Source organism: Dermacentor variabilis, chromosome 6, assembly GCF_050947875.1.
Source record: "Dermacentor variabilis isolate Ectoservices chromosome 6, ASM5094787v1, whole genome shotgun sequence".
Classification (NCBI taxonomy): domain Eukaryota; kingdom Metazoa; phylum Arthropoda; class Arachnida; order Ixodida; family Ixodidae; genus Dermacentor; species Dermacentor variabilis.
Genome location: NC_134573.1, coordinates 174,423,871 through 174,449,588, shown reverse-complemented (window position 1 = coordinate 174,449,588; position 25,718 = coordinate 174,423,871). Strand labels below are relative to the sequence as shown.

Here is a 25,718-nt window from a genome sequence, read left to right as displayed (position 1 = left end):
GATGTCAAAAGAGAGATAGCTCCCACTTTTTCTTTGCAAAAGTGAGAGCTATCTTCGGTAGGACCCCTCCCAGGGAATTCTGAGGCATGCCCTCCTTCGCATACACAAAGAAGCCTACGTATTAAGCTGTTTAACTCAATGGTCACCTCGCAGACACAGAATAAAGGCTTTATTTCGTGATGAACCTCATTAAAACGTCAAAGAGAAAGTTTAACGATAGCTGGAGAGGCTAGCCTAGCGACCGCCATTACGCCACCACACACGCTCATCTCGTCTCTGCCGAGGAACATGCCGTGAATACAAAGGAAACTCTGAGTCGATGGCACTGGAGCTATTCCGGTTCCACAGCAAGAAACAATGTCCAATGACTGAATAACAAAGAGATCTCCTTTTGTTGCGATAAGGCAGCAGAAAAGAGGATGCAAATTTATTCAGAGGTTTTGTCGATACTGCATTTACTGCTCCGTGCAAGGCGAAGTGTACTTTTCTAAACGTGTGTAGCTAAAACCGTCGTCAGTGGTTGAACCTAGAGCAGACAGTGAAACCTTGAATTAGAAAAGTCTTACAAACACCACCATAGTTAGTCTTAAGCGTATACACGTCAAACAGACTGTGTTTTCTTCTTGCATACACGTCGCCATTGCCATACACGGTACACAGACCTTTCTTGTTAACAAGTCTCTTTCTGCTCGCTTGTAGTTCATAGACTTCCAAACACGTCAATAGTCGAAAGCCAAAAGATAACACTTGAAGTTTGACGCCTCAAGTCTTCCGGCTTTCTTTTTGTCTTTTTCACACCTCATCGTTGAACGTATATCAACTTCTATTAGACTGTCTAATTACTTTTTATTGAAATAAAATTAAAGGAACTAGATTGAGCCACCCTATAATAGTGGCGGATACTACTACTACTACTACTACTACTACTACTACTACTACTACTACTACTACTACTACTACTACTAATAATAATAATAATAATAATAATAATAATAATAATAATAATAATAATAACAATAATAATAATAATAACGTACTTTAGGAAGAAACATCACAGGCTCAGAAAATGTACAGCGGCGTCAGCTAAAAAGAGCAAATGACAACTGCATACAGTCATCGACACACTAGAATTTCAGAGACAAAGGGGTAGTACAAGTCGCACGATACAAGCTACTGAGTCCCAAGACATACGCGCATAGTCAGTTCCCAAGATATATACATTTAAACTGCGATGACGTCCTACATAAACAGGCGCACGAATGAGAAAAATAAGTATATTACATAATACACAGGCAGAAGAGACGCAATTGAGCTTCATCATACAAAATGCACAAGGACGCGTGCGCATATAGACATATTCAGTTCCTTTTGTGACCAGAACCTCAATGAGTTGTCCCTGGCTCCAACTTTTACAAGGATGCGCGGATTTAAAGAGAGACAATGTACGTATTGACCGAGCGTACTCATCGAAACGTTCTAAATTGTAGACCGAGAGGCGGATTCTCGAAATCTGTATCGCGATGCAGACAGGGGCTTCGCCGCCATTGCCCCAGCACGCGCTCACAGTGCTGCCTGGATCTTCCTTCTGAGCTCGGAGGAAGATCCCGACTGCACTGTACTTCCCATCAATACGAGGGCAGAGGCCGAGTGAGAATGCTCTTTCTTGGAAACAGTACGGATGGTGTAGCGTGGAGAAACAAAAACGACGACCCATTAGGGACATACAGGCGGCTGTCTGAGTGCTCCGTCTGATTCCTCTGTCTAGAGAAAGAAGGGTCCTGTTCAGCCGACTGTAGCATCAGGTTCAGAAGAAAAATGCAATGTTTCTTCAGCTGCGAACGTCTATTCTTCTTTTTTTTATTTTCTAATGGAGCCCATAGGCTTCACTTTCAAGCTCCGACCTGAATTTATGTAGAAGTCCAATGATTCTGTGTTTCGAATCTACTTGAACCTTGCAGGTATCCTCGTAATTCATTTGGCTGACCAATCTTACCAATAGAGCGCAGTAAATATATGCCCTTAAATTATTATTATTATTATTATTATTATTATTATTATTATTATTATTATTATTATTATTATTATTATTATTATTATTATTATTATTATTATTATTATTATTATTATTGATTCATGTTACCCCTAAGGGCCCCCCCCGGGGAGGGTATTACGTAGGGGGGGGGGCGATACAATCATGAATAACGCTGTAGATATTAGAAAAAGCAACAGCAATATATAGAGCAATAATAAAAACAGCAATGAAAACGTAAAGCATAATAAGAAAGGAAAGGATGAATAAAAGAAGAATGAACAAAATATTATTACACATTTCCATCACAGCGAAATAAATCTTGGAATTTTTCGTGTCAGTTTCTGTGGCGTTGTGCGATGGCAAATTGTTCCACTGAATAATCGTGCGAGGAATGAATGAGTTGGCATGAGATAATGAATGGCGCTTTAGGCGTTTAACTCTGAAAGAATGATCACGTCGTTGAAAGATGGCATGGGGTGACTGAAAGAAATCATCCTGAAGAGATGGATGGTGATAAAGCTTATGGAAAAGTGTTAAATGAGCAAGTTTATGGCGATACGATAGGTCTTCCAGATGGGCACGCTTTTTTAGTTCTGACACGCTTGTATGGGATAATTAGTCTGAAAAAATAAAAGGAACAGCTCGGCTCTGCAAGGATTCGATGTTAGAAATAGCGTTGGCCTGATCGGGGTTCCAAATTGACGCAGCATATTCAATTTTAGGGCGTATTAGGATAGCATAAGCAAGCTTTTTTACGTGGATAGGAGCATGTTTGAGGTTACGTTTAAGAACACCAACTGAGCGGTTAGCAGGCGCAAAGGTGAGGTCGATATGGTGATGCCATATTAAGTCACCCTGACGGTGCACCCCAAGGTACTTATAAGTTGTTAGTTCTACAGTACTGCTATTAAGCATGTAAGTGGTTGGAATACGAGATGTACGAGTGAAACGCGAGTTTAGCTTTAGAAACGTTAAGGGACAATAACCAGGATGAGCGCCATGTACTTACTGCATGGAGGTCAGTTTGTAGGGAGTGGCGGTCAGTGTCATTCGTAATGTTACGGTAAATTACGCAATCATGCAATCTAGAAATCAAGATAATCTGGAAATCTTTCGAATATGTGAGACTGAGCCAATTGGAATATTGCCGAAACAGGCATATCAGACTTTTTGTGTATGCCAGGGATTGTGAGGTAAATGGAGAACACTTGTCTCATGATACCTTTCGGAAGCGGAATTGTAACTGAGGCAGCATGTTCAGAAATGTCAGTGATATTTATTTTAAAAAATGCCGCCATTTTCCCTTTGCAAGATAGCGGGCGCTGAATGAGACGAGCAAGGAGTGATTGACCACTAGATGCGCGGTGAAGACACTCAATATGATATAGAGCTCTCTGGTCTGCTTGCAGCCTCAGGGGCTTCAGCCTCAGGGCAGTGAGTAATGCAACAGATTACGCCTCACGAGCTAATCCAAGCATTAGTCGATGGGCAACGTGGTGATCTCGTCCCAGTTGGGCCATCAAACTAGGTGGGTAAGCTCAGCACTGGTAGCGCACACACAATGCCTGGGTGTAGAGATGACTGGTACGCATGGACAGCCGTTGTTTGGTCGCAGCCAGCACTTCCAGCAGTCAAGGCGGCCACATACTTCAGGAGGGAGCGCGATTTGCGTCGTACAAATTTAATGGCAGGGCGCCAAGAGTTGCGATCATCCACAATTAACACCGAATAAAGGTGTTGTGGCACCCAGTTTATAGGTATTTCATCAAGGTACAGTCGGCTCATTGTTCGACGAGCGCGTTGTTTACAGTGATATGCTGTTGCAGCTGACTTAGCACATAATATGTGGACACCAACTTCACCCAAGTGGTCCGAAGTTAAGTAAAGAGCTCTTTGCAAGCTTGCACGAAGCCGCGGACCAAGGTGCGAAGGGCCGCTTATGCACAGAGCAATGTCATCTGCGTAGACAGCTATGCTCAGAAGGAAGTCACTGTCCCGAGGCAAACCACTTGGAAACGCGGCGAGTACGATGTTAAACAAAAGCGGCGATAAAAGGCTGCCTTGTGGAACACCGCACTTCACATTTCGGGATTCACTAGTTATTCCTCCGACACGCACTTTCATCTGGCGCTGCGATAGAAAATTATGCACAAAGCGGAGCAGACGACCCAAAATTCCCGCGGTTGCGAGAGCGAAAATAATCGTCTTGTGTGGAACTGAGTCGGAAGCTTGCTGTATGTCTAGGAAGAGCATGTAGGTGGAATGCTTGTTTCGTCTAGCAAATTCGGGGTCTGATATGCTGTCCAGAGCTGAACGATGGCGACGAAAACCAATCATGACATCAGGGAAAAATTCAGCTTCTCTAGCATGACACCTAGGCGAAACAAGACCATACGCTCCATTAACTTGATGACGTTCGAAGTTCGGGATATTGGCCGGTAGGACACGAGGTGTCTTGCAGGGCGCCCGGGCTTTAAAAGTGGTATCACCATGGACGATTTCCATTCAGCAGGGATTAAACCAGCTCTCCATACTTAATTATACTCGTCCAATATACGGTCATAAAAACTCTTATCAACGTTCTGCACCCGCCGTGGTTGCTCAGTGGCTATGGTGTTGGGCTGCTGAGCACGTGGTCGCGGAATCGAATCCCGGCCACGGCGGCCGCATTTCGATGGAGGCGAAATGCGAAAACACTCGTGTACTTAGATTTGGGGGCACGTTAAAGATCCCCAGGCGGTCGAAATTTCCGGTGTCCACCACTAAGGGCGTGCCTCATAATCAGAAAGTGGTTTTGGCACGCAAAAACTCATAATTAAATTTTTTTAGCGTTCTGCAATGCTTGATATGTCACACCATTTTCACCTGAAGCAGTGCGGCGTTTGAAGAGGCTCAGCGCCTGTCGCAGCTCCTCAAGAGTGAAATATACCTCTTCCATCTTGCAGGCTGGACGGTAAAAAGCGGTTATGTGTCGAAGAAGGAAGGTCACCATTTGTGGTGTCACTGGATGCAGGAGAGACGAAAAGGTGCGCAAGCGCCGCCGCTAGAACTTTTGGTGACTGGCCAGTCGCTATGCACAATTCAGCCGTAGGATTCTTGCAGATTTCGGGAGAGCCTTCGGGAGTAAGTAAATCACTTCGTCTGCATACTGGAAGTAAACCACTTCCAGTATGCAGCGAACTACATAAGACTTCCCAGCTCTTGCGACGAAGCTGTTTTATATGCCGCCGTATGGCTGCGTCAATGCGATTATATATTGTCCTTTCGGTGCCTCGCTTAGAACGCTTTGCCCGCCTATAAGCGCGCCGTCGACATGCGTGGAGCCGCTAGAGCTTTAGATCGGTGTTTGGGTTGCCGATACTACGTCGTCGTTGCACTGTAGCTTCTCGTAAACACTCGCTCATCAGTTTGAACAGGCTGTCTTGAAATGGTGCCTCTGAGATTAGCTGACGGAACTTGTCCCAGTTTGTCACTGTATACACGACAGTCTGGCGCCCCGCAGTATGTGTTGGTGTTAACCTAAAGGGTAGGTGATCTGAGCCCCACGGGTCAGGTTCACATGACCAGACTAAGCACACATCTCTCGTTGATATCGCTAGGTCTATAGTGGAATGCTCCTTTCCTCTACCCATAAATGTAGGTGAACCGTCATTCAGTATTTGGAGCTCGTTTTGATAATGATCTCATTCATCTCTGCTCCAGAATTGTCTTGTGGACGCCAACCCCACTCCGGATGGTGGGCATTACCGTCTCCGCATAACACAAACGATGCACCACACCGAGACACTAAGCACTCAAGTAGTGAGGTATCTGAAGAACGTGTGGGCCTGTTGTATATGCTTGCCACCGTCGTAGAGGATCACACCTGAGGCTCACAGTAACAGCTGCACACTCAAACTCATCATCACAGATGCCGTCTGTGTCATGAACTGCTAAATCTAAGTCACCACGTGCGTACACTGATGCTTTCGAGGCATTGCGTGCATGCGCAGCGTCCACACACTGGAAAGAACCACAAGCTGCTTCAGCGCATAAGGTGTTACTGTGGACCCCCACGAAGCCTGGCAATCGATATTAATTTTTCCTTACGTTAGTTTCCCGAAGCGCTATAACGTCTGGCGGAGTCTCCATAGCGATGAGTCGAAGAACTATATCAGCGTGCCGCAGTCGCATCGACATGACATTCCACTGAAGCACAAAGGGGCGAGGCTGCTGATAACTGTTAAAATTGTTTCTGGTAAAACGACTAGGGAAGGCCGTTGAGGACTGGAACGAGGGCCTCCAAAAGTTGCTCTGCTGGTGACGCTGCTGGTGTCGGGCGACCGGCGATTAGAGATCTGGTGACGTTGACAAGCACATTCAGAAGATTGACAAGTTGCACATCGTCGTTGGCTGAGACCGGTTTAGGTACTGTGTTTAAAGTGCTTTCCACTGTGGTCGAAGTCTTTGTAGAGACTTAACTCTAACTCTCGAGAATGAGCGCCAAGAATGTTTTCGGGTTCAAAGTGAAGTATAAGCAAATAATGGTTTAGGAAAAAAAAACAATCGCGAACAATGGTTGCACCGACTTCTGAATTCGTCTCGAGCAGTCTTCGACCTTCACGAAAATAGAACGTTTCGATTCTTTTTCAAGCTCGCTTTTGTCCGACAAATGGAGCGACGAAATATAATCCCCGTTTTCGTCAGAGAAACGCATCTTGCACAAACATGCAATCACCGTTATCTATATTGTATACTGCCATCATAGGGAACGCAGGCAATCTACACATAAGTGGGGGCAAAAGAAATGGCAATATATATGAATCAACCGCGTGGCTGTTGGGGCTGCTTCAGCACTATAGTAAAAAAAAAAGAATACGTTCGACACTGTGTTCTACGGTGTCTATTTTATTTATTTATTTATTTATTTATTCTATAAGACAGAGACATAAGGTCGACAGAGCATTCGCTCTGTCTACCCTTTCGCGTATGAATGGGCGGGCGTGCAATTTCGGCCCGCCGTGTATTTCACGGTATAGACACGATTCGCGTTGGACGCCGGTATTGTTTCGGGAGCGTTTCTGACGGCGCATTGCGGCGCGCCTTCGCGGACTTGTGTTATCCTGTACTACGTCCCAGTAATTCCGTGCAGTGTTATGGCAAAGGCTAATGTGCCTCGAGTCAATCAGTCGGTCAGGGAGCGTGGCAATTCGCTGATCTTTTGCGCGGTGTACGCACTGGCCCCTGGGTTTGCTGTCGCTGACATCAGGAAACATATATATTACGGTGCAAATGACTCTGTCGCGCTGTAACATTACTTTTCCTATAGTTGGACTATACCAGCGTGTCGTCTTCCCATCAAGAAGCCCAACCCTTTTTGCTACGTGCTCTTTTCATGAATGTACCAGTTATGATTTCTTCCTGTTATCGTTGTGCCCATTCATATGAAGTTCCAACAACGAAAAAAAAAAATAAACTAGAGAGAAAAATTGTGTACTCGTATTCATCATAAAGTAAAGTAGATACGCAACATGAAAAAAATATCACGCTTAGAAAGAGAAATCTATAAAGTAACTGTTGAGCCATGTAACGCATTACCCACCACTGTAGCTTAGTGGCTAAGGTGCTTCGCTGCTGAGCTCGAGATAGCTTAGTTCGATCCCGGCCACGGCGGCCGCATTCCAATGGGAGCGGCATACGAAAATGCTCGTGTACCGTGCATTGGGTGCACGATGAAGAACTCCAGATTGTCAAAATTATCCGGGAGCCTCCCCCAAAATAAAGCGTGCATTAAAATCAGATCGTAGTTTTGACACGTAAAACGCAAGAGTTTTCTCTATTATTTTTCATAAGCGCATCGAGGTACATTCAAGGATTCCTCAAGTGCATCTGAGCATGGTTCTTTATTTTCTTTATGGACCTTTGATTTTTTTATTGCTATACCAGATATCTCATGGATAGCAAGAACACTATATAGGTAGCCCAACTTTCCTCTTCAGCGCGGCATGATACTTCGGTCACACATGCCTCAAGTAAAAGCCGTTGCGTGGCTCATACAGCTTTCAGTGCCTGCAAAAAGCTTTACGGATGAGAAAGCTGCAGTAAGCTGCAGCTGTCTGCTGTTCCTCTTGTGAACAAGTGGCCTAGTGTTAGTAAGTCCATGGCATAGGCACAGCGTAGAGCACTGTTAGTGAAATTGAGAGTTGGCTCTGTGTTGGTGCGCGAACGCTTGTATCGACAAGGACGTGTGGGCAGTCCGTCGTGCACGTCCTGTGGCTCCTGTGAGACACTTGAGCACCTTATGTTGGGGTGTCCCGCATTCGTCACGTAACGTGCACTGCTAACTGAGGAATATGGACTGACTGGGCTCAAGCGTACGACCCTTGAAGATTGCCTCTTTCCGAGAGGGAGTGCTGCTCAACGCGACCAGGCCCATAGAGTCTTCCTAACTTTCATGCAGAAAATTAATTTGGCCTCCCACTTATAGACTTTTTTTCTGTGTTGATACTTTTTTTGTCTGTGTCTCTGTCACTTGTTTATTTCCTGTTTTTTTTATATTTCTTTGTTTCTTTTCTTCTTCGCCTCTTTTCATGCCGTCCTCCCGAAAGAGTAGGCAGGCGTTGGGCCCATCTTACCTTTGCTTACCTTTTCTTTATTATACTTATTATTTTGTTACTTTTTGTTATTTTAATTATTTTTATTCTTATTTTATTATACCTATTTTTCATTCTTTGCATGTCAATGCCCAGTTACCGCACGATCGCCTTTTCTTACAGCATTAGTGCGTTTCTATAGGTCTCGCGGAGACATGCATTTCACGGAAAATACGTGATCGTTTTACACAGAATATCACAGATATAGCGAGTTCGGACTATGCCTATATCGGTACTACCTCTACAGAGGTGACGCTCACCAGCGTTTTTTTTTTTTTTTACAGAATTACGCAACAAAACAACAGATGCCATCTAAATATCCTGAATGCAATGAATATGCGGTGTGTGTGTGTTTTTAGCTGCACCAAATTTAAAAGAAAATTTCGTGTGATAGACAGCACAATTTTAATCATTCCTGTAAATTACTCTATGAGGTGGTCTCTACTTCTACGACAGATCAAAAAGCTTAATTGAATAATTAACATGATAATTCTAATTAACTTTCTAATATTTACCTTGCGGCACATCTTTCCGTCGACGAATTGTAGCTAGCGTGTATATAAGGTTTACGGACTCAGAAATAATTTTGAGAATGGCACTGATTTCGAGATATGCGCCGTCAAACTTCCTTTGTTCCACTTACTTTTTTTCAAGAAAACGATTATTTATGCATTACAGTACACAAATTAACATTGTTAGATTGATTGATTATTTGACTGACTGACTGATCCACTTACTGTTTGAGTGAGTGAGTGAGTGAGTGAGTGAGTGAGTGAGTGAGTGAGTGAGTGAGTGAGTGAGTGAGTGAGTGAGTGAGTGAGTGAGTGAGTGAGTGAGTGAGTGAGTGAGTGAGTGAGTGAGTGAGTGAGTGAGTGAGTGAGTGAGTGAGTGAGTGAGTGAGTGAGTGAGTGAAGCGCTGGTCTTCTTCAAAACGCCATACATCAGTGGCTGCGTCCAGGCTCGCTGCTCCTGCTTTAATGACCCGATTGCCGCGACATTTGAGAAAAGGCGCTTATTGCCGAGGCTTGTCCACCTTCTGTCATGGTAACACCAAAGGCGGGCAGAGAAGTGCTAACACGTTTACTCGATTTAGCTGCATTTTTCTTTCATTTTCATTCTTTATATCGCCTCCAGCTGTCATGTACTACGAGTACGCGTCAGTGACGCGTTCTTCAATTTTCTACACAATGATGAATTATCGCTGTTATTATTAGGTTCATCGCCACATATTATAAGCAAATGAAGAAAGAAACCAGATAAATTGTGTAGGCATAGAGATTCCTCTTGTTACGCGCAGTGTTTCAGATGGTGCTGCACTAGTTGCACTAGCTGCATTGCACTAGATGCTGGGGAAGTTCCTCAAAACTGCCGTGTTTCAAGCTCACCGCGTTCAAATCCTGAGAAAGCGACATAAGCACTATTTCCCTCAATCGTGATAAGTGCTTGTGTGCTTTTCTTGACAGCTTTATGAGAAAGCTTTTGGTGTAACTACGCTATAGGAAATAGAAGATAATTCGATAACATTCAAAATGAAACATATTGGTGTCAGTTTTTCTGCTTACAAACCACAGAAACAAGTGGTCCGCTAAGCTGAGGATGGACTACGCATGTTTTATTTATATGGATATCATAGGAATAAATGCTACGAAAAATACAAAGCAGAGGTTTCAGAGCAGGGTTTATATATTTAATGTTTGCCTTATTTAACGAAAACAAGAACGAAATTTCAATATCTGAACCAAGCCATGCATGGTTTATGCATGGCTTGCCATGCACCAAGGTTTATTTTCTGGGCTAAGTGGCTGCTCTCTTTCTTCAATCCCATCCACGGGAATTTGAATTCATGCCAACATTTCGCTGAACATTTGTTCCAACTACATAACGTATCTTCTGCTCGAATATTTGCCATGTTTGACAGACTGGCAGCGTCCGTCTTCTGCGCAGGCTCATGTTGGGAGTGACGTTTAGATGTCATTGTGTTGACTTTATGCGATACACCGAGTTTTCAGACTGACAGCTTAGTCGATGTGCCTGGAACTATATATGGACCATATACTATGCCTTTTCCCTCACAAGGAGCACGATCAACAAAGTTTCGCTGCTCCTGTTGCTTTTTTCGGGAACCAATTCATGCGAAAGCACGTTATTTTCGTCTCTTTGGTGCCACTTTGTGAGTATTTGCCATAGAAGCGTTGCTCGCACTTTTAGATAGCCAGGATTCGAGCTGTAGATTTTTTAGTAGTACTTCCCGTCGTGCTGTTCGTCTCTTCTCTCTGTTCTCACTGTAACCCGCTTTTCTATCTTTCAGTCTTCTCGCCTGGCTGGGCCAAATAAGCAGCTCGATAAATGCAACTCAGGTGGACCTCTCTCTCCTTCTTAACGACAAGCTTTCTCCCTCCCTTTCTACATGACAAAAAGTAAAAGAAAAAAATAAGGAGTGCAAGGGTCGACGTCGCATTTAAGTGAAGTCGGTAAGGCACAAGCATTGTCCCGCACTAGCACAGCCTAGGTTTTTACGCGTGTTGCTTTATGATGTGTCCTCTAAAAAAAAAAACTTTTTTTTACCACCTGCCTCGCGTTAGGGCAGCAAGCTGACGTGCGCCTGGTCTACTACTCTTACCTCGTGCTCCTTTTCTAATGAAGGTAATATCCCATGAATTCACTGTGTGCGGCAGGTAATGATATTCCTGTTTGTAAGGTCACTACGAGCGAGTGTCGACACGATGTGTAGCCTCTCCACTGCGTGCTGCGAATCTGAACTTGAGAGTAGCAGGGTCTTTTTATCGTAGTAACTAAGAAGCATCCCTCTATTTCAGCCTACGACAATGACAAATCTTGCTCGCATGCTGGCGGGAAAGAAGAGTAGACATCGTATTCCTGGACATTCAATCAGTACAGCCTGTCTCAGGCTTCATAATTTGGCAGCGGCTCATAATTTATTACAAGTGACACCACAATTGCACCACCCAATATCGGATTTCTACAGTGAGCTAAACTCCAATGACGTGCTAACTTGGGCTACATCGTACATGTCTGAAGAACACGAGTAAGAACGCTGTACAACGGGACTTGACAGCACTTCGTCGGTCTCAGTCACGTCACGTTGTCCGGCGCCGTTACTCGTTTTCATCAGAGATGTGTTGGAACCGCGCAGCATTTCGCGCAATACACACCTGAAAAGACACAACCAAATTACACTCGTCAACCTAACTACACACATCCACCACATAAATTTCTCCAGATAACCCTGTTTCTCTACTTCACGTTGCCACTAAAGGTTTACAGTAAAAATTGTCGCCCTCCGTCTTGGCTTAGAGCGCCTCAAAGACATATCTACGCAAAGTGTGGCCGGCGTTCAAACTAAGGTGTCCGAGAAGTGCCCAAACGACAATAGTTAAACAGCAGTCAGGAATAAGCAGATAAAAGAAAATTTCCCTTAACTACCTACATGGTGGTATACAGGGTGTCCCAGCTAATTTTAGCCATAGTTTAAAGATATGCGAATGCCACGTAGCCGGACAGAACCAAGGTAATGTTGTTTGCTGTCCCTTGGATATACCAAGACAATTTGTTTTTTCATTTCACCTATTTAGATATTTAATCCCAATTACTTACTCAACTTCTGAAATATTATATTTGGAGGAAAAGTGTCAATGAGAAAATTGTACAGCAACATGAAAAATTCTCAATACAGCTTTCTATTGCTCAATACGTGCTACATAGAAGTGTCTTTCCGAGCATGAACGAAACCCGCGAATAGACGCAAAGTGCCTCGAGCTGCCATTAGCGCGGCAGTTTTGCGTGCATTTGCGCTCGGAAAAACTTTTATAAAGTATGTGTTGAGCTGCAGAAAGCTGTATCGGGAGTTTTTCATGTCTCTCTGCAGTTTTCTCATTGACACCTTTCATCGAATTACAATATTTGAAAAGTTGATTAATTAGTTTGGACTAACGATTATTTGTTTGTTATTCCTTGATTATGCGATTAAAGACGGAATGAAAAAAGTAATAACATCTTCAAGCGACGGCAAACAACATTGCCTTGTTTCTGTCTAGCTACGTGGCATTCGCATATTTTTTAAACTCTGGCTAAAGTTAGCTGGAACACCCTGCATATGTCTGTTCGCACAGAAAACGTTTGCCTCGTCGACAGCACAGTACAGCACTGACCGCCGTGGCCAGTGGTCAATCAGCCACTCGTGTACCCAGAGGCACTTCTGCGAGATGGCGCGGGTTGCTCAACGATGGAGGTTAGGAAACGTGAACCCGACTTGCAGAACTTGCTTCCAGCGCTACCGAAAAGAGAGAGGAAAATGAAGCCCGTTCTCGTTTATTCGGCATACCTACACAAGCACGCTGCATAGTTTGGTGCAGTTGCACAAGCACACAATTTACGAGGCCTTGCGACACCTATACGCATATTCGCCCTCGAAGGACGAGTCAGTATGGCTGTAGCGGGAAAGTGACGTGCGTGAATTACTCCCCAATGGTGCTCTCGAAGTAGCGTGCATATTTAGGTGGACTCAAATGAGAGTGGCTTAAACTAATATGGCTTGTGGAACTGCACGATGAGAGAGTGAAGTTTCCTATCGTGTGTTTGCGTCTTCCGTCCCTGTTCAGTGCATTATTACTATCACTTGTGAGCGCGAGTAAGTCGATCGCTTTTGTTCGTGGTAAGGCATGTGCTTATAATAACTCTCCGGCTGTGTCAGTCGCGTCTCTCCGACGTTTCAAAGTCATAAGCACAGCTTTGTGGACAACCATGGACGCCATGCTTTCATTAATTAGGCACACAGAACTATTATCAGGTTTCATTGCTCAGCGCACTACAGAGAGCATTATCCTGTTTCTAAAGCAGCTCAGTTCCATTCTGCTTTCGAAATCATTTCTAAATGTTTGGAGTGAGATGGTGCACAGGAGATTATTGAGAGGTATTATTATCCACGCTTTACTCATTTTTGGTTTTACAAGTTTTTTCTACGTCTGTAGCGAAGGCTTTAATTTTTCGAAACACCGAGGCCTTTTTGCATTCAGAAGGATTATATTATAGAACCTTCTATTCAGACGCTGAATACCTTTTGCGTAGAATTAGGCATGCTAAATACATTAGGCTATGGATTAGTCAACCGGCACGAATATTATATTATAGCATTATACGATACATTATTATTATTTTCGTTGAGATGCCCTTCAACGCAATTGATTTAATCTCGTGACATTTCCAAATACCCTGCTGCGCCTATCTTCCTTTTTTTCTGCACCCATCTGTGGCTCAGTGTAAGAAGCGTTCTGTTACCGGCCACGAAGCTCCTGATTCTATTTCTGTGCGTAGCGGCCGCATTCCGATGTGCGATGGCATTTCGATGCGCAACTGCCGTTTCCTCGATCGGCGAAACGTTGAGAACTGGAGGCAAAGCGGGTCACTGTGCTACCATGTTTGCCCACCACTTTGTGGAGAGGCACGCCGCAAAGAATTGATTGAGGAACATTGAAAGTGAAATTTCTCCATGCACTAGCCAGTTAGAGGCTGAACCCAGCTTTTCGGTTCAACCCAACTTTTTCGAGGCTTACGTATGCCGAAGACTGCTGTGAACGGCACAAGACTGTTGGTACGTTGAACGTCAAAGTACGGGATCTTTCTTCTAAGTGGCGCTGGTAATATGGTAGTTAACGTGAGACGTTCATTTGAGGGATCGCCAGCCGTCTGTGCGCAGGTGCGAGTAAGAGTAGGTGCGAGAGAGAAGATCTAGGGGCTTTTGCTGCTTGAGTATACGACTCTGTCAAGGCACTGCGGAGGAGGTTTGTTAGCGCGCGTTATATGCCTTTAGCTCTAGGCGCGCGGGCATTGCGGAGTGGGGTCGAGTTTGTTTACGCTCGGACGCTGGCTGCCCGCGCGGTCAAATAGGTGAAGCAGCGGGCACTGGCGCCCCATTTAGTGACTGCTGTGTCGGGCGGACTGTCTTCCATTTGCGAAGCTCGTGCTCAGCCAGTCGAGCCGGACAATAGCTTTGTCGCGCCTTACGGCGATGTACCTTGGAAATAACAGCACAGATGTTTCCGTGCGAGCCGTAGAGACTGTAGCACAGGCCGGGCCGCATATATTGAAAATCTAGAAGTTAGAGCGCCTTAGCAACCACGTTTGAACGCAAGTGGCTGAAAACGCCGTCGGTCACGCTCGACGCATTTGCAACCACTATGAAAATACGTCGCGCTACCCTAAGGCCTCTTATGCTAACCTAGCCTAACGTTAACCTAACGCTAACCTAAGAAAACGTGGCCGAGACGAAAAGACAATAATCCTCATGGTGTAACCGCTGTGAGAATACGCCGTGCCACCCTAACGCCTTTTACGCTAACCTAATCTTACCTAAGGTAACGTAATCCTAAGCTAACCTAACGTGGGCGAGACGCAAATCCAATAATCCTCACGGCGTGACATCAGGCAGTGGCATTAAACCGCGGTTGCCAAGACGCTGTGCGTGTATTTCACTCAAAATTTATTTCACCCTACTGTTCACCTGGAAAAATCAGTCATGTTCTTTTGAAGGTACAGCCCCTTCAAAGGCAAGAAAAGTTTAGTCCGGCATGACTGACTCAGCACCAGCACCGCAGGCGCGAGAAAGTCTGTCTGACGTACCTTCACACACAGCGATCACCAAATGGCGCGTCTGTGCCCACTGCCTCACTGCCCGGGCAGCCAGCGTCGGAACGTAAACTCGACCCCACTTAGCCATGCCGGCATGTCTAGAGGACAAACACAACACGCGCTAAGAAACCTCCTCTGTAGTGCCTAGGCAGAGTCAGATATTCAAGGAACAAAATCCCCCAGAATTTCTCTCTCGCATCCGCTCTTACTCGCGCCTGTGCACAAACGGCTGGCGATCCCTCAAATAAACGTCTCGTGTAGTTACCTTATCTGGCGTTTATTGAGATCGCTGTTGTTTATTAAGTGATGCAAACCTGAAAATATAGGTCACCGAAGTGTGTCGCCATTGCGATATACAAAAAATAAGACAAGGTTATTACCAAACGCGACAAAAGAAAGACAACAAGGTCGTTAAAAAAATGTAGGTAGGGAATGAAACATTACGTAATATAGTGCCGTAGCTTATTGTTTCAGGTTGAAAGCGGGCACCGTACCCTAAGCACACTTTACTTGGTGTTTATGTTTGAACAATCGTCTTTCAATTGCGGACGAGTGGCCCAGTTCTTTTTTTTTCTTTTTTAACTGCCAATACTTCAAACTTCAAAATACTAATTTATATTCTAAGCAACGGAAATACTGTGACCTAGCAGTGCTACAGAAACAAACGGCAAAATAATTCTAGACAATTGATCTTTAAACTAAGTGCTCCCTTTCGTTATACGAGTGCTGAGTACTACATGTCCATTTCTCCCTACGTCTAATGGTACATGAGTAACAACTTCCACATCATTAAAGCCATCAAAAAGGACATCCGATATTCCGACGTAAAATACGGGGGTTAATGTACACTTGAACATGCTCTGGAGCTTCGCTCTTTGACTCAAGGGCTGATCAGACCTTTTAATATGAAAGTTCGAAGTTTGCCGGTGAAGTAAGGGGGACACTCTATCCTAATAACGTATTTCAGCGATTTTTTTAACATCTCTCGAGAAACAGCATGCTTAAGGTTGCGGGAAAGACGTGACACCGTGAGAAGAAAATGCTGTTCATCCCGACCACGTGCAGAGTGAGCCAAATTGGAGAGGCCGTGCCACGGGCTTCTCGGTCATGTGAGCACCTACGTACTCTTACCGCAACCTATGTTCTTGAACGTCGGGGAGCGGCTACCGGAACGCTCGTTCTAAGCCGCAGGCAAAGAAAGCCATATCGAAGGCGAGCCTCTGTTACGCTACGCGTTTTCAGGCTCTGTCCGGGTCGACGGCTTCACAAAACACAGCTGTGCTCTTTGCTGGATGAGTGCTTCTCAGGGCAATGGCGCGTCGTTTGCATAATTGTTTGAGTGGCGCGCGACGCTCGGGCATGGGTGCACGTCCTCCATCGACGATGGGTTTATTTTGCATCGCAGAACGCTTAACGGCTCCTTGCACAAAGGTTGCAGAGGATTAGGCAGCCGTCCTAGCTCACCATCGCCCTGCAACGCTCACCCCCCCCCCCTCTACACTTATGATCCCTTCATTCCCTGAAGCCACCTGACGATGCAGAAAGGCACATCCTGGTCCTTTGACCCCGGTCCACTTCTGTCCACACGAATACACAATTTTTTCCTGTACTGCAGCACAAGGACTTGCTGAAGCTATCTGCGCAGTGTTGTGGCTGGTGTAGATCCGGAGTTAGCTGCTTGACGCCTTAATTTGCAACGCATTCACTTAATATGCGAGTGGTTGTCACGTTTCTGCTCAGTTAAAGGTCGACGGTTCAATTTCAGGCTGTAGCCGCAATCTCAAGGTGGAAAAAATAAAGAAAAGAAAAGCGCCCCAACAATGACATATTTGACGACACAGAGAACCACGGATTGATCTAAACCACATCATACCCTTTGGTACCGTGCTCGTCTCGGCCTAGATTCGAAGCCACTGTGGCATAACGGGCAATGAACATGCCGATGCAGCCCTCCTCATGTGCACGATCTGCACATGAAGAGGGCTTGCAAGACTCTATTCCATTCTCAAGAATACAGGCAGCAATGAAAATTCGTGTGCTTGCAAATGAAACCATAAGATCCTTATGGAACTCACCAAGCTTGAAGCACACACGTCTACACCCATTGGACCCGTCCCTTCGACTTCGACCTTCATCTGGACTCTCTCGACTCGAGACAGCACTACTTTGCCGACTGTGGCTTGGTGTCGCTTTCACAAGATCACAAGATGGACGAGAGCGCGGCTTGCAGTCACTGCGGCGGTGAGGAGACCATGGAACATGTACTTTGCTGCTGTCTTCGATACAGCGCGCACCTGCTGTCACTAGCGGCCGTGTTGGCACGCCTTGACGGCAGGCACTTTCAGAACCGACAGTCTTGGAACGCCGACATTAACTGTCGTCGCACTGAAGGTCGGTCAAGGCTTTGTTGACCTTTTTTACGTGGCAGTGGCCAATTAGAAAGACTATAATAATCCCATCCCGCCCCCTTTTCTTTCACACCTTTCTTTTTGTCCCCGCTCTTCTTTCGTCTTTACATCCACTTAACCAAACCGGAAGCGTTAACTTTGGTTAACCTCCCTGCCTTTCTCTGATTTGCATCTCTCTCTCTCTCTCTCTTGGCCTAGACATAAATCGTTGTTTAATTTTTTGAGTCTTGTTCAATTCACTCGGTTTTGTTCAGTCGTTTTTCTCAGTATCTCTTCCAAAGCTAAGAAAAATGTAAGTATTGAAAAAAGCTAAAAGGTGAATACCGCTCTAACGATGCAAGAGGAAGTTCAGTTGTAAAAGTTCTGGCCTTCTGAATAAAATATAGAGAGCGTCCAAGCACTTCTGAGGATGGCTGTAACATATTTCATGTTGTATCGGAATGTATACAAATAAAGCAGCCGGAATTAGCTCTCTTTTCGAACTTCTTCAATCGTCTGAACGTTCTGAAAGCACACTGATAAAGGAGCTATTACGTTTGTTGTGAGCAATCGAAGGCATTCGCGGAAAGAAATTGCAACTTCCTCTTATTCTACCTCTCTAATTTAGCGCAATGGTTTACTTCATTTATCATGGTCTATAAACAAACAAATAACATAGCAAATACTATATAAAAACATGGCACCTCACTTCGCTCCCATGCGAGGGCCGTGGCCGGGTATTGAACGCAGTACTTGGTGCCCGGAAGCGAAACGTCATCGTCACTGAGCCACTGCGAGGGGTTTCCGTCTAAGCTATGTCCCAAAGCGCAGGGCTGACCTTTTGTGTACGGAGGCTTTCAAAGCAATTTCCCGCACTTGGCACGCCTGTCAACACGTACATTCTGAGGAAAGCTCTCACTAAAGCAAAAAGTAAAAAAAAAAGAAACAACAAAGGAAAAAACGAATAATAAACCCGACAAATCACACTCTTTCCTTGAGAGACTCTCCGCCATTTCTCCAAATATTAAAAGGTCATAAAAAAGCGAAGTCGACAGAGCGTGGGGATTTTCTCAAGTTTCGATCAACGGACACGTCGACCAAATGAGCAACCAAGTGAAAACGCTTGAACCGTGTTTGCGGGCAGCCTGATTGGAAGCGCCCATCAGGCGGCGTGCTTTCTCGAGACCTGCTGTGATAAAGTCTGCCCCGTGGATCTTGGATAAACCATGAGTCTTGACAGAACTCATTTTGGAGGCAGGGTGTCGTGTCCGTCGCCTATGAGTCGTGGTCGAGTAGTAGTTTGACTGGCGAAATAACCCTGCGCTAAGACCACGCGGAAGTAAAATATTGTGCAGAAACCGCTGGCGGTGACGGTCAATATAGGCGAATAGCATCCACGCTTCTTGCAGTCTATTCGCTTCATTAAAGGAATTACGCGCTTGATGACACATATTTGATGAAAGGAGGTTGTTTAGGTAGCGTTTGTTGCCTCATTGCGTAATTCCGTAGAGGACATACGCCGTTAACCAGTACATATGTAGCAGTGGTATAGAACTGAATTGAATTGAGTGCTGCGGTTTTACATGCCAAAACCACGATATGATTATGAGGCACGCCGTAGCGGGGCCCTCTGGGTTAACTTTGACCACCCGGGATTCTTTAACGTGCACCCAATACACCGTACACGGGCGTTTTTGCATATGGCCCCCATCAAAATGCAGACACCACGGGCGGGATTCGATCCCGCACCCTCGAGCTTAGCAGCGCTACACCAAAGCCACTAAGCCACTACGGCGGGGGAGGGTGGTGCAGGTACGCGACAGCGCTTGCCTCTCGAAGAGCTATGGTCGGGATTCAGCGACGAAAGTATCCCACAACTCGGTTGCGCAAGAGCCCGTGCCCTTTGTATCGGCACATCCGTATACCGATGAGTAAATTGCAACCAACCCGTCAGGGTTGGTTGCAATTGCACCACGAAGTTGCACCACGAGGACGGACGAAATAGCCAAAGAAAGCTAATCTCTTTAAGAGGGGGCAGAAGTGTCGGTAATCTCTCGCCAATAAGAATAAGTACCGAGCACAAACGACAAAGTAATTAAAATCAAACAATGTTTAAAGGAAGTGGGGGAAAAGTGGAGGTTAGAGGTTAGCCAGTGCAAGTACCAGCTGGACTGCCTGTGTTGGGGAAAAGATTTGCCTTTGATGAAGACGGAATGCTCAGAATATAAACTGGCGCCTAACATGAAACTCGAGTACGCATCGCTTCTCATGAAGTACTAAAAAAAGATAAGCATGCACACATAATGCGCAAATCTTATTCTCTTTTCACTTCCCATTCGCATTTCTCTGGCATAACAAAATCAGAAACAACTCCACTCCGTAGCCAGTTGTTGTGATATCTTGATTTTCTTGAATGCATATAGGCCACGGCTTCTCCGAAGAGGATTTGATCACAAAACTTATTTTCTCAGTGTTTCTTGTTTACGTGCGTGCGTGCGTGCCTGCGTGCGTGCTCGCGTGCGTGCGTATTTGGGCACGAGTGGTTTATTTATATTTGACGCAATACGCCCGCCTTCAAGCCTATTCCTAACAGACACCGCACGATCAAAGGCAGAGCCCATCTTTTGAAATGCACAGACGCCGATGATGGAGGAAGTTCATTAACACAACTTCTTTGCATCCATAACGCTCTTTGATGAGCAAAAGATCCCAAAGTCAATATGCTTTCAGGTATTGTAAGCTGGAAGCTCGATCAATGCATTTCTGAAATAGAAAACCTCTGTACGTCGCTTTCTATTTAGTTCTATTGCTTCTTTTATCTATTTTTGCTCGAAATGACGTGCTTGCTTTGTAAAAAGCAAGTTCTCATGAAAAAAGCAAAGTTCGCAAAGAAATACGCTTTCTTACTTTTTCTTTTTACTGGTGTCCTCAAGAACTAGTGTTTCTTATATTTCGTCCTTCGCTACTCATAAAATCAATCCTCTAGACATTTGGCCGGAGCTGTAGCTTCTTTTTCTTTTTTGAGCTAGGAAGTATCGTGATGTTTGACTGACCTACTCGATCAGCATGTCATATTGGTCAATTCCTCACACGCGAGCTCTTTTGATCTACCCAGCTGAACCATTCCGCTTTCTTCAACAAGCATTATTCTGGGTTTCCATAAGAACATGAACAAGCCCGGTGTCATAACTTACTTCAATAATATAGCTGCTATGCGGTTTTAAGCTTTTAAGCAAGCAACCTATGAACATCGCAACGTGCACATAATCAAACATGCTTGCACACATGGTTCGGTGACGTTCAACAGCTTTGCGGTTGCAGTCGTCAAACACGGCAAAATCTCAAGAAATCAAGCTCAAGACATAATATCTGAATACTTCGGCGGCTGCAAAACTTGCTGCACTCCGTGGTATACACAAGTTTGTTAGTCAGGGGCCATCCCAAAAAGTTGAATTTTCTGTGACTTCAAAGCATCTTTCCCCAGCATACAACACAGAATACGCCGTAGACACAATCAGCAACTGTTTTCTAAAATTCTACACATTTATCACCACAGTCATGAAAACGGACATGGTATGTTTTTTTTTTCAACGGCTTCCGATCACCGCGGTATCTGTGGGAATGACCGCGCCGACGAAGCCGCCCGATCACGTGAGTGAGTGCTAGAACAAATGCGCCGTGAATGTGCATTATCCCATGTGTATGCATCACCTTACGTTCGCTGTTCCCCAGTCAAATACTTCGTCTACCGCCTAAGTTATTATGGAGGGAACCAACCGTTTTGCCCAGCTTGTGGCTCGGCGTCACGTTTACTAACTCTTTCTGCCTTCTTCACTGGAACAACCCACTGGGTTGCGTGCGATACATGCAACTGTGACGAGTCATTCGAACATATAATTTGTGTCTGCCCGTACTATACTGCCGAGAGGCAAGTGATGCGCACAGAGCTTTATTGAGTGATTGCTCACATCCAGAATATAAAAATATCAGTGGCGATTTAAAAGTATATGCGAGAGAACTGCGTCAGCATTGTATCGCGTCTCTTTGAAGTCGCAGGTCCACGATATCAATCGTGGACCTGCGACTTCAAACCGTAACTAGGCTGGTGTCAGAAGCAGCAGTTGAAGTGGGAGGTAAGGCATCAAGGCAACCAGTAGGCAAGCTCTCCCAAGTAAAAAAGGACCCAATAAAGAAACGATGAAGATTGAAAGTATCCAACTCACGAGATTAGGTAGAATTCGCGGAACTGTAAAAAACTGATCAAGAAGGAGAAAATAGGGATATTCGAAATTATAGCGTGAGAAAGACTGAAGAAGCAGTAAAAGAATGAACACAGCATGAAATCAGTGAGAAGGAAACCTGGCATAAGACAACCAAGATTTATGCACTGAAAGCTAAGGCGGGTAATATCATCAGCAATTTCGAATATATAGTAAAAGCAGCGGAAGACTTCTATACTAACCTGTACGGTACCCAGAGCAGCCACGATAGCTCTATTTGAAGTAGTGAAGAACAGGTTAGAGAGGCTTCTTCTATAACTAGCGGTAAAGTTAGAAGGACCTTGAAAGATATGGAAGGGGGTAAAGCGGCAGGAGAAGATGGAATAACAGCCGATTTAATCAAAGATGGAGGAGACATAATGCTTGAAAAACTGGCGACCCTTTATACGAACTGTCTATCATTATACTAATTCACAAAAAGCAAGACGTTAAAGAATTGAAAAATTATAGGCCTATTAGCTTGCGTCCAGTATTATATAAAATATTCACCAAAATAATCTCCAATAGAATAAGGGCAACGCTGGACTTCAGGCAACCAATGGAACAGGCTGGTTTCAGGAAGGGATACCCTACAATGGATCACATCCATGTCATCAATCAGATAATCGAGAAATCCACGGAGTACAATCAGCCTCTTTATATGGCTTTCATGAATTACGAAAAGACATTTGATTCAGTAGAGATACCAGCAGTCATAGAGGCATTACGTAATCAAGTAGTACAGGACGCTTACGGAAATATCTTGGGAAATATCTAGAGAGGTTCCACAGCTACCTTATTTCTCCACAAGAAAAGTAAGAGGATAGCTGTAAAGAAAGGGGACAGACAAGAAGACTAAATCTCTGTTACGATGGTTGATGGGTGGAGGCAACGCCCCTCCCGTAGTGAACGAGGCAGTCGTTCCAGCCTAAGAGCGCAGGGTTTATTCACGCTCGGAAATATAAAGAAAATATAAGGGGAGAGGGAAGGTGTGACAGAAAGAGTACTCACATGCGCACTGAAGCAAATAGCTTGCTTGTCATGTTCATGGGTTACCGCACTCTCCAATTCCTATTCACTGCGGGCTTGGAAGGAGTATTCAAGCTATTAAACTGCGAAGGCTTAGGAGTGAGGATCAACGGCGAATGTCTTAGTAACCTTCGATTTGCAGATGATATTGTCCTGTTCAGCAACACTGGGGACGAGTTACAACAAATGATTGAAGACCTTAACCGAAATAGCTTAAGAGCGGGACTGAAGATTAATATGCAGAAGACACAGATAATGATCAATAGCCGGGCAAGGGAACAAGAGTTCACGATCGCCAGTCAGCCTCTAGAGTCTATGAAGGAGTACGTTTATCTAGGTCAATTACTCACAGGGGACCCTGATCATGAGAAGGAAATTCACATAAGAATAAAAATGGCTTGGAGCGCATACGGCAGGCATCATTATTAGACAGCTTATCATTATCATTGAGAAAAATATGTACAATCATGCATTCTACCGGTGCTAACACATGGGGCACAAGCTTCGAGACTTACAAAGAAGTTCGAAAACAAGTTAAGGACTGCGTAAAAAACGATCCGACGAATAATGTTAGGCATAACGTTAAGAGACAGGAAGAGATCGGTGTGAGTCAGAGAGAAAACAGGGATATATTCTGATTGAGATTAAGAGAAAAAAAATGGAACTGGGCAGGTCATGTAATGCGTAGGTTAGATAACCGGTGGACCATTAGGGTTACAGAATGGGTGCAAAGAGTAGGGAAGCGTATTCGAAAACTGCAAAAGACTAGGTGGGGTGATGAAATTAAGAAATTCGCAGGCGCTAGTTGGAATCGGCTGGCGCAGGACAGGGGAAATTGCATATCGCAGGGAGAGGCCTCCGTCCTTGCAGTGGACATAAAAGAGGCTGATGATAATGATGATGGCATGAACGATGCGACATCAGTAAACACAAATTTCACATAAGACCGCAATTCTTCGCGTGCGCAAAGCCCTCGTCGGTCTAATTTTCTCTTTGAAAGTGCGGTTCATTTCTGCAACGTTGGCGTGTTCTCCATGCCCCACTGCACTTCACCTGGTTTTCACTTCTTCACTATTCTGTAGAAAATTCTATTACATTCGTATAACGATGAAAACTGCGCTTTTTAAACACAGAAACCTTTTTTCTCAATGCGCCCCTTCTTCTCTCGTTGTAGTGCGGCTTAAATTTTTCCCGTCACGCAGTTTTACCTTTGTAGTTTTCTTTCTCTAACGCTTTGCGTCACTGCAGGCAGAGCAGCCTTTACAGGCGCTATTGCTTGCTCTTACGTAGTGAATAGGGGAAGAGCACTTCAGTGAGATGTTTATGTCGCATTTAATCCGTTCACTCTTTAACCTCGTTTTTTTGGCCACAGAAAGTACGTTCGTACAATAAAAATTATAAATTTTTTAAAATAAATAATTGATTATCCTGGTATTGTTTTTGTAGTACAGTATTTCTAAATTAACAATTTGTGTCCTGAACTACCAGCAACTGAAATCTTGATCCAGCTTACCCAAAAGTGCTACTATTTGCTTTCAGTTATCTTTCCCGCGTTTAAGTAGGGGTTAAAAGGGTAGTGTTTTGTATTAGTTTGTATGTAATGATATAGGGAAGCAATATAACAACAACAAACCATACAAACAAGGACGCGCACTAAACAGGAGTTTGGAGGCGTCCTATTTAGCGCATCAAAGAATAATGTTTTGGCCTCTGCAGGGTTAAAATGTAATGTCCCTCCTATAGAACTACTTACTATACTGCTTTGTCTGTTATTCTGTCTGTTCACATAGTGCTTCTTTATGCAGTTGTCACAAAAAAAAAACGAAGGACATCTGGCAACTCTGATTCTTTTATACTTCTCGTCCTTTGCTACGACAGATATTAGGCGCACGTATTCTTTTTTTTTCACCGAGGACGTTTGGAACAGACAATTGTATATAAATGTTACAGGTTCAAAAAAAGTCAATGATAATAATCAAGCACAAATGAATGAATGCTTTTGATACGAAGCAAGCTTTCTGAAACCTTGATCCGCAGCCACACAGATAATGTGCATCTTGAAAAACATAATCACTGCCAACGACGATATGTCAGCCTTTTCCCTCTTTGCACATTCGTCTTCTCCCTTTTATCGCTAAGTGAGAGACGAAATATCGGCGACACGTTCTGTCTCGCTGGCCTGATGGAGCATACGAAGTATACGTCGACCATTGGATTTTCTGCTTCCATGGGCGCCTTTATCTCCTGTCCTGATGTACGAAGCAAATCGACGTCGCTGCTCCTAACGGAAAATGGAGGAAGTAAGCGGAAAACTGACGAATCGAGAAAAGACGCTAAATCGTCAAGGCTTGTTTCATTGTTCTTTACCAAAGTCGCTTTTCGTACGCTTTTTTGTACGTGCCAGTGCAATAAACAAAAAGAACAAATACTTCCCAAAGAAATTCACCGAACGTTAGCTTTAGTTCATTGGTGGAGATTAGGACGGGAAGGCGCAATGCCATTTCCGGTTCGCTAGCGAGGAGCATCATCGGCAATGGCTCGTTGAGTCTGCACAGCCCGGAAAACGAGCCGGCAAACAGCTAGACGGGAAATTGCGAAGGAGGCACTGTGCAAGCTTACTCCTTTCCCTATCGGCTCGAGCAGTGCCATTCCTCCCACGATGGCGCACTCGACACCACCCTACGGCAAAAGTGTTGTGACGCGACGAACACGCGCGTGCTTTCATTTGTCCTGG

General features: G+C 44.6%; 1 long non-coding RNA gene across 1 annotated transcript in view; it reads left to right on the top strand.

The window, feature by feature from the left end:
- Positions 1–25,718, top strand: part of LOC142584448 (uncharacterized) — a 105,182-nt gene that overhangs the window by 54,607 nt on the left and 24,857 nt on the right. The window contains exons 2-3 of the long non-coding RNA XR_012828791.1: positions 10,973–11,135; positions 11,247–11,307. This is a non-coding gene — a long non-coding RNA (uncharacterized LOC142584448). The remainder of the gene's footprint in view (positions 1–10,972; positions 11,136–11,246; positions 11,308–25,718) is intronic.